Here is a 16,371-nt window from a genome sequence, read left to right on the forward strand (position 1 = left end):
AGGACATGCTTCTCAGCTTGCTCCAACTAGGCCTCACCTCTTAAAAGTTCTACTACCTCTCAATAGTGCCATCTTGGGGGCCAAGTCTTTAACACATAAGTCTTCAGGGGACATTTAAGATCCAAACTAGAGCCTGCAGAGCCAGATATCACTAACTGCAGTGACCAGATGTCCTTGACTCAGCAATGCAAGTTCCTGGAAAGACCAAAGAATGCGTCAGAGTGAGACAGGGAAGATACCTGAAATACCAGGTGACCCTCCCAGTAGTTTCGGTGATTGATAACATGATTAGGCAACCCTGCAGTTTAGCATATACACTCTTGCAACCCCTGATTGGCCTAAACTAACTAGTTCAAACGTATCCACCAGTTGAAGTAACCAATCACCCTTACCCAACTTATTCCTGCCAATGAATGAGCTAATCAGTGTTAAGAGTTGTTGTTTGATTTTCCCGAGGTGTAAAATGATTTGCTGTGTGATGTTGTGAGGCATACAGTATCCTCCAAAAAACTATAAATCCTCAGTTAACTAAGGACCAGGACTCACTCCTTGGGACCGCTGTGTCAGAAACGGTTGTGAGTCCAAGCTTGAGCTTGCAATAAAGACTCTTGTGTTGTAAGGGGGGTCCGGCAGATCATCGGAGGGAGAGACCACACAAGAGACTTACTCCATGTAATTGGCAAAAGGGGATTTATTGGGGATCCATTCCAGCGCGCTGGGACTCTGTGCCCACTCAAGAAGGGAGAGCAGCCCAGAGCCCAGAGCAAAGGTCAAGCAGAGCTTAAGTACACTTTCTGGAGAGGGCGGTGGGCTTTGCATACATCAGAACAAATCATCATGAGGCGCGGGGAAATTGAACAACTCTGAGACGTGATTGGCAAATTCATTGGCGGGAACAGCTCGGGCAGGGGTGATTGGTCATTCCTAAGCGGGGTACACATTCAAACTGATTGGTTTGGGCCCTGTGACAAACTGCACAGGGCCCTAGGCTAAATGGCTAGTAGGGTGTTGTCTTAACTATCTCAGGAATCTGGGTGTAACAGAGGAACTCAATAATACCTAATCTTTTACATTTTAATTCAAGCCTTCCAGCTTAGAAACTTTACCCTTTCAGTGTGATTGAATCAGATTCCGCTCCTGGAGGTTTATTGGGGTCCCAGGAATCTGGCATTACAATAGCTCTTTTTTTTTTTTTTCCCTACCTGTGGAAGTCATTCTTGGCAAAAAGTTGTAAAATCTTTGTTTTCTGTTAATTTTATGTATATGTGTATGCACCTATGTATTGTTTTTGTGTCTACATATGTATTTGTATACCATTTACATGGACCCCGAATTGGCATATAGATAATTGAGTCCTCATAAATGAAATAAAATTAAAAAATAAATGGAAAAAAAAAAAGATCCAAACTATAACAAGTTCGGGCCCTAGACTGATGACTCCTATGTTTCTATCTACAGCCCACACCTCTCTTATAACTTCAAACTGGTTTGACATTAGCATTTGAACTTTCATAAACATTTCAACCTTAACTTGCCTAAAATTGTCCTCTCGCTATTTCCCCAAACATCTCTAAATACCCAGTTTCTTCGGACGGAAACCTGAGAATCTGTATGCTTTTTTTCTGATTTCCTTCACCCTCCCTTCAAAATCCCTCAGCTCTCTCTTTTCCAAATCATCATCATCTCTTCCCAAACTATTATGTTAGCCTCCTGCTTTATCTTGTGCATCCACAGAGCAGACAATAAACATTTTAAAAACATAAACTAGATGGCTAGGGGTTTAACTCGGTGGTAGAGTGGTTACCTAGAATATGAAAGGCCCTGGGTTCAATCCCCAGTACCACAAGGAAGGAAGAAAGAGGGAATGAAATATAGAAAAGGCAAATTAAAGGGTGAAGTCACATCTCACTTCACTGGATTAAACTCTTCATCATTTCCTATTGAATTTAATATAAATCCAAACTCCCTAGCATGATCCTCAAAGCCCTATAGGATATATCTCTCCAGCTCATCTCCTATCAGTGTACACATTTCTGGTCTTATTGCAGTTCCTGGGCACACTAAACTCTCTTTGTCAAGTTCTTTGTACCTTTTCCTCTGCCTGGAATTCAGCCAATATGCACACTTTGATGAACAAATCCTTCTACAGATCTTGAAGTGTCCTCTGAGAGGCTGACTCTTCCCATCCAATTCAAATTAGGTCACATTTATAGAGTGTCTCATGGTACCCAGCCTCCCCTTGCCATCTATCACAATCTGTAGTTATGGATTATTTGATAAATGGTTGTTTGGATTCTAGGCTCCATGGGACAAATATGATTTCTATTTAGGTTAGCACCTTGTGCACAAAAAGTTTTCCATAGCTGGGAACTGTAACGCATGGTTGTAATCCCAGCCACTTAGGAGGCTGCAGGAGGAGATTGCCAAGTTCAAAGCCAGCCTGGGCAATTTAGCAAGACCCTGTCTCAAAATAAAACAATGAAAGAGTTGGGGTTGTAGCTTAGTAGTAGAGTGTTCCTGGGTTCAATTCTCAGTACCACACACACACAAAAAAAAAAAAAAAAAAAAAACCAGCAAAAAGCTTTTGATAAATATTTGTTAAATGAATGAACCAACAAATAAGATATCTAATTAAAATTGAAGCAAGCCTACTAAAAGTATAATACAGGATTAGAAATAAATCATCTCTGCTCCTGTTTTATTTATTTATTTATTTATACGTGGGATTGAACACAGAGACATTCTATCACTAAACTATAACCCCAGCCCCCAGTCCCACTCCCCCACATTTTCAAGACAGGGTCTTGCGAGGCTGGCCTCAAACTTTAAAATTCTCTCTCCTCAGCCTCCTAAGTAGCTGGGATTGCAGCCAAGCTCCACCATACCCAGGTCCCTTGTATTATTCTTTTTTTAAATTCTTTTTTTATTTCTTCTTTTTAGATATACATGACAGTAGAGTATATTTTGACATGTTATAACATACATGGAATATAACTTATTCTAATTAGAATCCCATTCTTGTGGTTGTACATGATATGGAGTTTCATTGGTTGGGTTCTATTACCTTTTGATATGGTTTTCATGTCAGTTTGTTTGTGGGCATCTGAAAGACAAATATTTGCATTTTCTCAGCCTAATAATAATGACTATCAGTTGGATTACAGACTTTTTAAAAGCATGTTTAGAGCCAGAAGTAGCCTTGTGGATGTAGAAACAGAAGTTGTAGTCTGCCAAGTTTTTACGGTTTGTGAATAGCCCAGCTGGGATAGGACACCAGATCTAGTAATTTCCATTTCAGTGACTTTTTTTTTTTTTTTTACTAGGAGATAGCAGTGAAGTTCAAAAGAGGGGAGAGTCAGACTTGGTGGCGCACACCTGTAATTCCAGCGGCCTGGGAGGCTGAGACAAGAGAAACTTATGTTCAAAGTCAGCCTCAGCAACTTAGTAAGGCCCTAAGCAATTTAGAGAGACTCTGTCTCAAAAAAAAAATTTTTTTTAAAGGGCCGGGATGTGGCTTAGTGGCTAAGTACCCCTGGGATCAATCCCTGGTATCAAAAAATAAATAATAAAGAAAGAAAGAAGAAGAAGGGAGAAAGGGCTGGGGTTATAGCTTAGTAGAAGAGCACTTGAGCACTTGTCTAGCATGTGTGAGCCCCTGAGTTGAACCCCCAATACAAAAAAAAAAAAAAAAAAAGGTCAGGGAGAAGATGGAATTGTAAATACTAAGTAAGCTAACACAAATATTTTAGGATAGTTACAATTTTTATCCCTTATAATATTTCCAACAGTTTTCAAGTCTGTTTAGTCACAATTTGCTTTTCAAAGAAACAACATTTGAGATGTTATAATAATTGAGCATTTTAATATGTACAACTACTTATAGGAATATGTAACAACTTTATTTATATATTTTAGAACATCTCTATATTACTATGTGTGGAGTTTTATTATGCAATAGGGTGACTGTAGATAATGATAATATACTACACATTGGAAAAATAATCTAGAAGATATCATAAATGTATATGGAGATATATTTAACTTAATTTTAACATTATGCAATATATACATGTATTGAGATATTACTACCCATCAGTATGTATAATTTTTGTGTAATAAAGTATAATTGAAAATAAATAAATTTTTAAAATTACTATGTGGATTAAATTACTATATTCCACTAAATATAAAGTGTTATTAAAAATAAAAGTTATTTTATGTAACACTAAGGAAAAACAACATCATATTTAGAATTCTTGTTTTATACTTATTGAAAAAGTCCTTTTAGATTAATTTAGATACAAGATTTTAAAAAATTTAGATACACTCTTGGGATATGTAAAAAGGAAAATATCAGCAAAGCTAATTGGTTAATTTCTTTGCTTTCAGAGCCCACCTGTTCTGAATCATGTTCTGACTCAAGGTTGTTGATGTCTCAGGAAGTAAATAAATCACCTGTTGAAAACTGAGAGAATTAATCCATCCAACTAAACAAAATTAAAAAGTCAAAAACAATTTTTGCATAATTATCAGGTAAGTGACTGGGAGGTGGACCGGAAGTTTCTATTATTGAGGAAAAAAAAGGTCTGCAACTGCTAATTATACTATGACCTATATACCTTCAGCTTTCATGGCCAGCTTAGCTCCCAATGGTTAGTATTCAACTTATGGACCCATAAGTCAGAAAAGAAGAAAGAACACAATTTTTAATTGTAATGCATTCCACTGTTATATATAAATAAAAATAAAATAAAATTTAAAAAGAAAAAAGAAAAGAAGAAAGAGAAAGATAACACAGAGAAAAGCTCCCCCACATTTTCTAAGACTCAACTTTCTTTGTTTTGCAGTCTTGACCTATGCTTGGTAATGTCCTATCAATTCTTGTATAGTCCTTTCCCCCTCGTTACCAAAAGGACAGACACAGCTTTAGCTTTAGCAAAATAACTGATAAGATGAGCATTTCATACTTCCTTACTGTACCTTTATGTTGAATAACCAGAAATAGCATGTGTTTACTCTCAGACTTTTGTAATCTTTGAAGGTGGCCCTTGTACTTCAATCTTTATTATTATTATTTCAATCTTAAATGTAGGTTTCTTATCTGTTTCACTTAAACCATGGAAGATTAAAAGTGGATGTGCAGGGGGCAGGGATCATCTATGTGGCTTTAGAAATAAGCAAAATGGATGTAAAAATTTTTTGATGTGAAGGTAATAGTGTTTTGAAACATTTTGGAAAAATTGCTTACCATTTCAAAATACATGATCCCCCCACTTCTGATTTCATAGTCATGTTTTTTAAAGAGAGAAAGAGAGAGAGAGATAATTTTAATATTTATTTTTTAGTTTTCAGCGGACACAACATCTTTCTTTGTATGTGGTGCTGAGGACCGAACCCGGCTGCACGCATGCCAGGCGAGCACGCTACTGCTTGAGCCACATCCCCAGCCCCTTCATAATCATTTTGATATCCATCACCATGTTTATTAGTGGGGAATGTTAAATCCTTAAATTATCATGAGATAAAAGCATGAATAAATGAGTGTCTTCAAAGAATTTGAAAATTCTGGAGGATTTCCGTGATTACTCAGAGTTCAAATTCTATTATGTAGAACATATTGTCAGTCTTTAGAGTTTTTATATAAGTAAAACCACATAATACTGAAAATACTATCATTATTACTAACTGGTAATTATTACTAACAATTCTTTTTCTGGAAGAAATTTAAGTCAGCTCTTTGGGCTAATTCATGGCTAATTTAATTTGTGAAGTAATATTTCAAAACAAATAGATCCAGCAACTATTTATTAATGCCTGTGCTGTGCAATGTAGTACATAAATTAGCCACATGTAGACACTGAGCAACTGAAAAATGGCTAATGCAATTGAGGAATTAAAAATTTTTTAATTTATGAATTTTAATTAATTTAAAGACTGATAATTCAATTATTGAAAAATTTTAAGAATGTTTGGAACAATTTGGATATGCAAATCTACAATCACAATAAAAATTTAGCAGCCAGATTGAGATATACTTAAGGGTAAAACATACATTGAATTTTAAAAAATTTGTTCTTTTTATATGTACTTGACCATAGGGTATATTTTGACATACTAAATTTAAAGATTACAAAATACACTATAAGGGCTGGAGCTGTAGCTCAGTGGTAGAGCACGTCCCTTGCACATGTGAGGCACTGGGTTCAATCCTCAGTACCACATTAAAAAAAATAATAAAGATATTATGTTCATCTACAACCAAAAATAACTTTTTAAAAATACACTATAAAATATCTAACTATATTTTTTAATATTTATTTTTTAGTTTTAGGTGGACACAATATATTTATTTTATTTTTATGTGGTGTTGAGGATTGAACCCAGCACCCCGCGCATGCCAGGTGAGGGCGCTACTGCTTGAGCCACATCACCAGCCCCTCTAACTACATTTTTATATTTTATATTTAATGTTGACAATATATTGAAATACTTTTAATATTAAATTAAATATTTTATTAATTTCACCTGTTTATTTTTACCTTTTGAAAACATGGCTGCAAGAAATTTTCAAATTAAATATGTGGCCAAGTACAGTGGCTAATGCCCGTCATCCCAACAAGTTGGGAGCTAAGGTAGGAGGATTACAAGTTTGAGACCAGTCTTGGCAACTTAGCAAGGCCCTAAACAACTTAGTGAGACCCTGTCTCAAAATAAAAAATAAAAAGTGTTGGGATGTAGCTCAGTGATAAATCAACACTGGGTTCAATCCCCAATATAACCCCCATATTATATATGAGTCTTGCATTATAATTCCATCCAACAGTGCTATGCTAAAGATATAGATTCAAAGATTATTTTGTCTATTCCTTAGTCTTAGGGAGGCTATGATTTCAACTTCGATTAGCTGGAGACAGATGCTCTCACCATATTTAGTCATCAGCCACACCACACACCCCAACTGGTATCACAAATATGTGCCATTGGGTTTAAAGATGAAAGTGTCATTGAATCAACATAAATTCTACACAAATTAGAATTGTCAGCTGTCACTATGGCAGCCGGAGATTGAACCCAGTGGTGATTTATCACTGAGCTCCATCCCAACACTTTTTATTTTTTATTTTGAGACAGGGTCTCACTAAGTTGTTTAGGGCCTTGCTAAGTTGCCAAGACTGGTCTCAAACTTGTAATCCTCCTACCTTAGCTCCCAACTTGTTGGGATGATGGGCATTAGCCACTAAGCCAGATATTAAATTTGACAATTTCTTGTAGCCATGTTTTCAAAAGGTAAAATTAAACAACTATCAGAAATAAACAACTTTAAAAAAAAGATTTATTTTGCTCCATGATTTCACAGATCTCAGTCTTTGTTTGCTTGGCCCAGTAGTCTTTGGGCCTGTGGTAAGGTAGAACATCACGGGTGAAAATATGTGTAAGAGATCTGTTCACCTCATAAAAGCCAGGAAGCGAAAAGAAAGAGAGAAGGGAAGGAGCTGGGTCCCAAAACCCCCTTCAAGGACTTGCCTCCAATGATCTACTTCATCTCCTTAAGGTTCCACTAGCCACTATCCACTATCCACCAAAAGCACTATCAGCTGAGGGACAAGCCCTCAACACATGAACTTTGGTAAAACAGGAATTTCTCTGCTTCTGCTGGCGAGTGGGGTCTGGGTAAGCTGCAGGTTTCTGCAGCCAAGAAAGCCTGTCCATAGTGTTAGCAGCTAAGGCAGGGAATACCTGCTGGCGGCAGCTCTGAAGGTCGCGGGCTCCATTCTTCTCCCTCACCACTGAGTAGTGTGTTACAGCTCTTGATGGCAGACGATGCCCTCCTGTGTTAGAGCATTGGCAGAAGTTCACTGCCATTTTTTTTCTTTCTGAGTTCTTATCCGCTAATTTGAAGAATGAAATCCACAGTCAAGGAAAAATGAGTGTAATAAGAGGAGGATTCGTTTTGTTGGAAAAAAAAAGAGAGATCTCACAGGGAGTGAGGGGATCTGATAGGGGTTGCCACTTGAGTGTGCTAGTCTAGAGGTTTATATTGCACTTGGGTCAATGTTATTGATCCAAATTTATGCTAATCAGGGCTGGGGATGTGGCTCAAGCGGTAGCGCGCTCGCCTGGCATGCGTGCAGCCCTGGTTGGATCCTCAGCACCCCATACCAACAAAGATGTTGTGTCCGCCGAAAACTAAAAAATAAATATTAAAAATTCTCTCTCTCTCTCTCTCTCTCTCTCTCTCTCTCTCTCTCTCCTCTCTCTCCTCTCTCACTCTTAAAAAAAACCAAATTTATGCTAATCAGGATTTGGAAAAGTACCAATGCTATTGGTTCAAATTTATGCTAATCTTAATTCAGGTTTGCCCCACTTCATTTTTTCCTATCACTAGTGGGGTGGCTGAGCGTTGAGGTTGGCAGCCCTGGTGGGGGTTTGGGACTACACTGCTGTTTGGAGCAGGTGACTGCACCCAGATGGGTGGTGGTGTGAGCACACTACAGTTCAGCACACCCTGGTTTGCTTCTGCCCTGGCTTGCTGGGCCTCGAGCCCACATTGGCATGGTTGGCCCTGCGTGGCAGTCCATGATCCAGCCTGCTCAGGCTGCCATTCTGCTGCTCTATCACTGCTTCTTTGTGGGGTTTAGTGGGTTGGTTATGCAGTTAAGCAGCTAGGGAGCCATGTCACTGGGGGGACATTTAAGATCCAAAGCACAACTTTGAGTACTAGTAAATTTTCATTGCTCTTCTTTCTTTTTAATACATTCCAACATTTACTTATTTCATAGAATATAATGATTTCCAGCATTGGTCAAAGTTCTACATATTTCTCAATTCATTTGCTAAGATGAGTTATGGGGGGAAGAAACCAAAATATATGACATCTGGTCCCTCTTCTAAAATCTTTACAGTATCAGTAAAAGACCCTGAAACTCGGGCTGGGGATGTGGCTCAAGTGGTAGCGCGCTCGCCTGGCATGCGTGCAGCCCGGGTTCGATCCTCAGCACCACATACCAACAAAGATGTTGTGTCCGCTGAAAACTAAAAAATAAATATTAAAAAAATTCTCTCACTTTCTCTTTAAAAAAAAAAAAAAGACTCTGAAACTCGTATTTTAAAATTCCACAGCCAGAAGTGCCCAGGAATGGTTTTGTTCATAGGCAAGTTAGTCACCAGTCACCCTTGGAGACTTTCTCATGTTGTAGGCAAGGTTTAAATATTCCTACTGCTTTTCAATAGCATGAAAATATCACCCAATTCCCATATCAAATTAAAACCCTCATATAAAATTGATCCCCTTCCTTTCATTTAACTTACTTCCTCTCTTACTAATCCCTACTATGAGTTTTACATTGCATGACTCATATTCAGGGCCCATCCCATAGCAATCATCCTGACTGGTAACTGATCTTTTATATTTCTCCCCATCAAATCACATTCTTCCTCTCTTTGCTTTAAAAGTCTGCTGATTCTCATCTTCCAGGCTAATTCCAAAAGATTTTTAATCACACAAATCTAATTAGACTAGAATTAAGGTGCAGACCAGGGAGGGATTAGGAGCTGCTATTGAAATTGTTATATTGAAATTTAGGATTTCAGTGATAGAGAATTTTTCAGGTTGTAACCATGGAAATGACTAGTAAATTGTGATCAGAGTTCCTGGCAGAGGGATGTCTATGTTCTTTAAGAGTAGAGAGATGGGTATAGAGTATTATGATAAGGGTTGAGGTGAAGAGGTGCAGAGGAGTGAGAATAGCTCATTTCCTCAAGTTAATTCAGGAAACGAAAAGTAGTATAAAAGGTTATTGTTTTTAAAAGGCAGTGGCGGTCAAGAGGAATATATGATGCACAAGATGTTAACTTTAAAAAAGAAACTGGCTTGAAGAAGTGACTGGCCAAATAAAGACTGGCCTGTATGAATTGTCCTCAAAGGTACCACCAATTTCCACCTCCTGATGCCAGATCTATAACCTATAATGCTAAATACATGTCACAGCCAGCCTGCACTCCATGTAGCAGGTGAGCCAACTTTCAACTCTGGGAAGTTTTTTATGTGCTGGGGATGGAACCTGGGGCTTGTGCAAGCTAGGCAAGCACTGCACCCCTGAGCTACACCCCCAGCTCTGGGAAGTTTCTAGATGATAAAAAAAATTCAATATCAAATTATAGTGTTAGTATTTTTGTACAGGTGTACTAAATTTTGTAATCATTTTTATAGCTTCTATGTTCTATTCCTGATTTGAGGTATTTCATGTTTTTAAAGAATCTGACATATTACATTTATTTAAGTGAAAAACTTAGAAAGATGTAGCTAATAAATTTATAATCACTGTTTAAGCATTTCAGGAAAACTGATTATTAAATCCAGATATTTTGCCTTATTCTGCATGTAAGTACTACTTAAATGCTGAGGAAGTTTGATTAGACTTTTCATAAGTGTTTGAAGTGCTGATGAGGACTAAATTATTAACAGGACTAAATTATTAACTCTGAAATGAATTTGACCATGGTGTTAAATGTTTAGGGTGGCTTATAAAATTCAATAAATTTATAAGATGGTATTGCTCAAAGTATAAGTGAGGTGTTTTAAATTTCAAAATAAATTATACTGGATTCATAAATAAAATGATAATATTTGTAAGTTGAGCTCAAAGCTTCAAAAACCTAAGTTGTAAAATTTGCAACCATTAATAACTGAGTATCAGTAAACGTAAAGCTATCTGTAAAATGCCAGTGACATGGATTGGTTACATAAATTATGATTCATCCAATAATGGAGTGTGTAACTATTAAAACAATGTCATAGAATAATCAACACGGGCAATACTTCGATTTTTTTTTAATAAAGCAAGCCAAAAAGAGAGCTAGCATAAGATGATTCTTTTTTTTACAATATGCCTAGTCTTATGTATACATACAAACAGAAAAAACTAAATGGACTAACATCAAATTGTAATTAGTTACTACTTGGTACAGGTAGTGTGGGTGTACATGGGCGCACCTTCCAACATTTATTCTATTTTTGCGTTAAGCATGTATATTCTGCTAGCAAAAGAACATTCTTTTTAAAACAGAGGGAAATAAAAGAGGACAATGGTCTGGAAGTAGCTCCAAGATCTAGAAGAATGCCAGCATTCTAGGCTTCATCGTATATGGAGTTGGGAGAAAAAAGAAGCTTTTGAGAGAGCTACAAAGGCAACAGTTTTCTTGGGGTAAAGCCAGGTTTCCAAGACCCAGAGGTGAAAGAAATATTGTGTAGGGAATGGACCACGCTTTCCACTGTGACCCAATTACACCTTACACATGTATCTATCAAAGCCCCTTTGGTGCAAGTATTTGTTTATGCTACTATCAGGGAGTGTTACACTATTCATCTCTTTGAATACAGGAATTGTCTTCCTCTCCTGTGTAACCCCAGTGCCTAGCACATAGAAGCCACCTTGCTCTGTTTTGAATATCCCCTTCAAAACTAATTGCCACTGTGATGGTGTTGGACATAGGACCTCTAAGGGTGAATGGGAGCCTGAGGGTGTAGCTCAGTAGTAAAATGCTTGCTGGTTTGATTCCCAGAATTAAAAAAAAAAAAAAAAAAAAAAAAAAAAAAAAAGATTATTTGGTTGTGAGAGCTCCACCCTCATGGATGAATTGATGAATTAATGCTGTTAGTGGGACAGTGGGTTAGATGTCACAGAGTGGCTTTGTTGTAAATGTGAGATCTCTTAAACACAGGCACAGTTAGTTCTCTTGCCCTCTTTCTCCCTCTGCCTGCTCTCTCACCATGTGATATCTCTTGCCATGTTATGCTGAGCAGGAAGTCCCCTCCCCCAGATGCAGACCTTCAATCTTAGTCTTCTCAGCCTCCTGAACTGTGTAAAAACTAATTTCTTTATAAATTTGCTGGGGATGTAGCTCAGTGGTAGAGCACTTGTCTAATGCATGTGAGGCCCATAAATAAACAAATAACGCAATCTGTGGTATTCTGTCATAACAACAGAAAATAAATTAAGGGATACCAAACTGAAAGAGAGGGGCTGGGGACTGAGCTCAGTGGTAGAGTACTTACCTGCCATCCTAGGATCAATTCCTGGCTCTGAAAGAAAAAAAAAGGGGGGAGGGGAAGGAGTGAAGACTAACTATTTCTCTTATTGCTTCTACAGCAGGCATTGGAGCTCTCCCCTTCGGAGTAATCCTTTTTAGTTAAAGCAATTCCAAAAACTTCACTCACGAATTCTACTCATTTTCAGGAATGGCCAAGTGATGATCATTTTTGATATTGAGTGGTGGATACATATATACTTATATAATTTTCTTTATTTTTGTGGCTTTATTTTTTGGAATTTCCCATATTAAAAGTTTTTTAGGAACTTCTTCAAAAATTCAAAACAAGCTGGACTCGGTGGCACACGCCTGTAATCTCAGCTGCTCAGGAGGCTGAGGCAGGAGGATCATTCCTGAGACAGCAGGATCATTCCTGAGGCAGCCTCAGCAATAGTGAGGCACTAAGCAACTCAGCCAGACCCTGTCACAAAATAAAATACAAAAAAGGCTGGGCCTGGGGCTCAGTGGTTGAGTGCCCCAGAGTTCAATCCCTGGTACCAAAACAAAAACAAAAACAAAAACAAACAAACAAACAAAACACACACACACACACAAACAAGCAAACAAAAACAGTCATGTAAGAACTATTTACTGATTTATAAGAGTATACTGTGTACTAGTCATTGCGTTAAGTTCTAGGAATACAAAAAGTGTGAATAAAAGCTGGAGTTGTACATGGGGTGTGAGTAGTATAAACATAGAGCCTAAGATTTACTTTACAGTGGTATAAATGAAGGGAGAAACAAGGAGAATGGACCTTACCCTTGGGGCAGAGATAGTGATGGAGTAGTCAGGGATGAAATTAGAAGCTAATTGATTTAGTCAAGCTGACCAGAAGGGGTAAGATAAAAGCATTGATAATATTTTCCTGATTATTTTATATATTTTTTTACGTTTGCTTCCCTGATTTTGCATCCAAAGAATATCCCTATATTGCACATTGCAATTGCTTGCTATAGATACAGATCTTTTAGGTTTCTTTTAATCAATGGATTACTCCTCCAACACACACACACACACACACACACACACACACACACACATTCTCTCTCTCGCTCTCTCATTATAATTTTTTTCTTGAACAAATCAGGTTATTTGTGCTATGAAGTGTCCTAGGGTATAGAATTTCCCATTTGTATCTCTGTGTCATTGTTGCCATGCTCCACTGTTCCATGTATTTCCTGAAAATGGTAGTTGTGTCTGGGCTCTTAATCAGATTCAAATGTTGTTTACCTCATCGGTGAAAGTGTTATGTCAGATTTCCTTTTGAGTTTTGTTGGGAACATCATGCAGCAATGTATAAAAATAATTATATAGTTAAAAATTACGGCTGGAGGTGTAGCTCAGTGGTAGAGTACTTGCTTATTTGTCTCACATGGACAAGATCCTGGGTTTGATCCCTACCTCTGCAAAAGAAACAACTAGTGAGGTGAATAGAGAGGCTGCATCTTGGGAGCAAATTTTGACCATTTGCACATCAGATAGAGCACTAATCTCTAGGATATAAAAAGAACTCACAAAGCTAAACACCAAAATAATAACAAATAACCCAACCAATAAATGGGCCAAGGAACTGAACAGGCACTTCTCAGAAGAAGATATACAATCAATCAATAAATATATGAAAAAATGTTCAACATCTCTAGATATTAGAGAAATGCAAATCAAAACTACTTTAAGATTTCATCTCACTCCAGTCAGAATGGCTGTCAATAAGTGTTGGCGAGGATGTGGGGAAAAAGGCACACTCATACATTGCTGGTGGGACTGAAAAATGGTGGAGCCAATATGGAAAGCAGTATGGAGATTTCTTGGAAAACTGGGAATGGAACCACCTTTTGATTCAGCTATCCCACTCATTGGTCTATACCCCAAGGACTTAAAAACAGCATACTACAGGGACACAGGCACATCAATGTTTATTACAGCACAATTCACAAAAGCTAAACTGTGGAATCAACCTAGATGCTCTTCAATAGATAAATGGATAAAGAAAAATGTGGTATATATACACAATGGAATATTACTCAGCAATAAGACAGAATACAATCATGACATTTGCAGGTAAGTGGATGGTATTGGAGAATATAGTGCTAAGTGAAGTTAGCCAATCCCAAAAAAACAAATGCTGAATGTTTTCTCTGACATAAGGAGGCTGATTCATAGTGGGGTTGGGAGAGGAAGCATGGGAGGATTAGTTGAACTCTAGATAGGGCAAAGGGGAGGGAGTGGAAGGGAGGGGGCATGGGGGTAAAAAAGATGGTGAAATGAGATGGACATCATTACCCTAAGTACATGTATGAAGACACAAAGGGTGTGAATATACTTTTTTTTTTTAAATGTTTATTTATTTATTTTTAGTTCTCAGCGGACACAACATCTTTGTTTGTATGTGGTACTGAGGATCGAACCTGGGCTGCACGCATGCCAGACGAGCGCACTACTGCTTGAGCCACATCCCCAGCCCATGAATATACTTTATATATAACCAGAGATATAAAAAAATGTGCTCTATATGTGTAATATGAATAGTAATGCATTCTGCTGTCATATATAACAAATTAGAATAGAAAATAAAATTTAAATGAATAAAAAAATTAAAGAAAAAAAATTAAACATCAAACACCCACCACAGAGGTTAAAAACAAAACAGGATTTGCCAGTATCTTAGAAATTCCCAGTTTGTTTTCAAATAAATCTTCTCTTTCCAGTTCATTCCAGAGGTAACCACTATCCTCATTTTTGTGGTAGTTATTCTTTCATTTTCCTTATAGCCCTTAGAAATGTATTTCTAGAAGAATATTACTTGGTCTTGGCTTTTTGTCTTTTATTCTCTGACTTACTTTTCTCCTTCAACATTGCGATTTTTTTCAACATTATAATTTTAAGATTCATTCATATTATTTCAGGTAGCTGTAGCTCCTTCCTTTTTCCTGTTATATAGTATGAATATGCTACAATTTATCCTTTTTGTTGGTGGACATTTAGCTTGTTCCTAATTTTTTGACATTACAAATGATAACACTATGAAGGAACACTTTGGTACATGTCTCAAGGAGCACACATATTTGAAAAGTTCATCTAAGGTATAGAGGAATTGGATGGCTGGGTGGAGGGTACCTGCATGCTCAACTTTAGCAAATAATTGCTGAGAGCCATAGCCAAGTAGAAATGACACATGGCATTTTGAAAGGTGACCCTGCTCAGGGATTAGGGCGGCTCCAGGTTTAGGGTGGATCCTGCTGGATTAGGATGGCTCCGGGTTTAGGGTGGATCCTGCTGGGAATAGGGCGTATCCTGCTGCCTCAGGTGCCCGCTCCTTGAGTTCCCGTGGAGTTCTCATGGGGTTTTGGGAGAATTGGTACGCAGAGCCCAGGGGAGGGAGTGTATTTTCCCTAGAACATGCGTGTAGAGGGCCGGTAAGAGTTTGGGAATAAAGAGTTGCTGTTGGAATCTACAAGTTTTTGTGGTGGCTCGGTTATTTTGTGCCCAGACAGACTGCGGCAAATAATGCCAAGTTATTTTCCAAAGTGCTTATGCCAATTTACATTCCCACCAGTAAGTGAGTTTCCCGTTGCTCTGAATTCTTGTCAACACTTGATATTGTCAGATTTTGCCAGTTGTTGGGTTCAAAACCTCTCTTAGTGTTAAATTGTGTCACATAGTTAATAGTTCTACTGAATTCACATAAATCCTATTCAGATATTTCTTTGAGTTGTTCCTTATTTTCAGGAAACATAAACTTTAAATGACATTAACGTATTTCACTTGTGAGCTGTTACTAAAACTACGGCATAATTTTTGAAGAGTGAAAAGGGGGAAGGGAGATATTTGTATAATTTAAGGGCTTGATACATTATAAGACATTGGTAAGATGAATGACCCCTAACTCATGGGTACATAGCAGCTCTGCATCATGGTGCTAAGAATCTAGATAAAAATGTATCTTTTGTGGGGCTAATAGAAGCCACTCCATTCAACCCCCCCAAAAAACTGTCTGATCCTCCTCCCCTTTTGATAAACTCATTCCCTCTTGGTGCTTCTTGCCCCTTTAGAAGTTTATTTATGAAAATATTCATATCATAAACTCTGGAACCAAAATTTCACACTTGGGCCCATGTAGCTGCTGTATAATCTAAGACTCTAAATATCTTGGGTTTTTTCCCTTAGAGTTTGCCTTGAGGAAGAAATTAGAGATCATATTTGATTCAACACTTGGCATGTTTCTAAGAATGATGGGCATTATCTCGCCTTCCCAATGTTACCCTATATCCCCTACTC

The sequence above is a fragment of the Ictidomys tridecemlineatus genome, chromosome 6, assembly GCF_052094955.1.
Source record: "Ictidomys tridecemlineatus isolate mIctTri1 chromosome 6, mIctTri1.hap1, whole genome shotgun sequence".
NCBI lineage: Eukaryota > Metazoa > Chordata > Mammalia > Rodentia > Sciuridae > Ictidomys > Ictidomys tridecemlineatus.